Here is a 2,309-nt window from a genome sequence, read left to right as displayed (position 1 = left end):
GGGCGTGACACTGAGGGTTGCGATCCGTTGCCGGACACGAAAAAAGACAAAAAGGAAAAAAAAAAACATATTTCTTGTGTAAATAAAGTTTACTTATTTTTCTCTTTTATTTTCACCTACACACACCTTTGATATGCTGTATTTTCTGCACATTCTTCTCCCTTGGTGCTAATATTTCCACTTCAGAGTAAATAAAGAGAAGACAAATTTCTAAAGTGTCCACTTTACAGGTATCCTCCTTCCTGCCCTCTCACATTATTAGTATTTGAATTTCTAATTGACATTTCATGGGAGTGAAAACCAACCCTCCTCAATAACAGGGCAGTCAGCTGCAAGGATAACTGAGATCAATGGTTCTCAACTATTCACTCATCCACTCACCCTGTTTTTAATATTTAGAATCTGATTTGCCTTCAGAAAGATTGCGTTTGTGAGAGAAGGATGCAGAAACAGAAAGGAAGATGAGCCATTGGTTTTAAAGTGTCTGTAGAAGCTGATTCCCAATATGTGCATTAAAAGAATAAAAAACAGGTAACACATCTTCATGATTAAACACACACAACAAACTACAAATAGAAGGAACCTGATAAAAAATCTCTGCTAATGGGCCAGCCTGGTGGCGCACTGAAGAGTGTGCTGCTTGGGAGCGCAGCGGCGCTCCCGCCGAGGGTTCAGATCCCATGTGGAGACCAGTTCCCGCTCACTGGCTGAGCGCGGTGCGGGCACAACACCGAGGGTTGCGAACCCGTTGCCAGTCCCCGGTACGGGCGCAATACTGTGGGGTTGCGATCCCGTTACTGGTCAGTAAAAAAGACAAAAAGGAAAAAAAAAGAATATCTGCTAAAATCTTACACCTACTTCGGAATAAATTTTTGAAAGTTCAAGATGTTTATAGCAAAAACAGAACTGCTTTTTTGAGTGAAATTAGAAAAGACCTAAATAAATAAAAATACATGTCTGGTTTATGTATCTAACATTCATTGTTAACATGATGATACTTGCCAAACTGAAATGCAGATTCAATACAATCCGTATTAAAACTTAAGCTACATTTTTTCCCCCAGAAATGCTCATCTTAAGATTTATGTGAAAGTGCAAGTGGCCCAGTATAATCAACATAATACTGAAAACGTTGCATCAGTAATGAAGGCAATGTGATAGTGACAGAGCACAGAAAAAAATATATGTGTCAGGAGAACAGAATTGAAAGTCAACAAACAAGTCCTCACATTTATGATAAATTGATTACCAACAAATATGAGAAGACAATGTAAAGGTAAAATTTAGGGTTTTCAACAAATAATGCTAAAAAAATTGGATATTTACAATGAAAATAATGAGATTAAACTCTTGATTCAGTGCATACAAAAAAATTAACTCAAAATGGATCATACGGGCCGGCCCGGTGGCGCACTCGGTAGAGTGCAGTGCTTGGGAGCACGGCGGCGCTCCCGCCAAGGGTTTGGATCCCATATAGAGACCGGTCCGCTCACTGGCTGAGCACGGTGCGGGCATGACACCGAGGGTTGCAATCCCATTACCAGTCACGAAAAAAAGACAAAAAGGAAAAAAAAATGGTTCATATGCCTAAATGTAAAAAATAAACTACAAAACTCTAATGAGAATATAGAAGCAGAGTTTTGTGACCTTGCTCTGGGAAGTGGTTTCTTAGACATGACACCAGAGGATCTGTGATCAGCAGCTTAGTCAATGTGACTACCACTATGTACTAATGTGAACCTCATGGTAGAAGCATTTTGGTGTATTTCAAGCACTCTTTTTCTTCATCCCATTAACCACTGGTGTTAGAGAATAAGTCAAACATGCACATTGACCTCAAGGTCCACGTGGCTGGATGCGGAGATGATGGCTTCTGCATGGGCAGCATTTTTTATGAGACCCTCTCATGGAGAGTAATGTCCCTCAGCTGTGGCCACACAGAAGGTCTGGGACTGTGGATTTCATGCTAGGACCTCAGAAAATTCTAGCCTGGTGGTCTTCATCAGTTCTGGTATATTACATTTCTATATGTTGCAGGAAGAACAATGCAATGTATATGTACAGCTTTACGAGGTTTCTAAATCAATTAAGAGAAGAAAGTAGAAACAATGTGCATTTATATTGCCTTTCATAGTTTCTCATTTAACTTTACTGTGGCCCCATGTTTTTTGTGTGTGAATTTGTATTATTGTCTGGGGTCACTTGCTTCCAGGCTTAAGAACACTTTTTCTATTTCTTTTTTTTTTTTTTCCTTTTTGTCTTTTTTACTGACCAGTAACGGGATCACAACCCTCGGTGTCGTGCCTGTA

This window comes from Galeopterus variegatus, unplaced genomic scaffold (assembly GCF_000696425.1).
Source record: "Galeopterus variegatus unplaced genomic scaffold, G_variegatus-3.0.2 Scaffold14468, whole genome shotgun sequence".
In the NCBI taxonomy this organism is placed as follows: domain Eukaryota; kingdom Metazoa; phylum Chordata; class Mammalia; order Dermoptera; family Cynocephalidae; genus Galeopterus; species Galeopterus variegatus.
The sequence above is the reverse complement of the archived record's forward strand: the minus strand, read 5'-3'. Positions refer to the sequence as shown.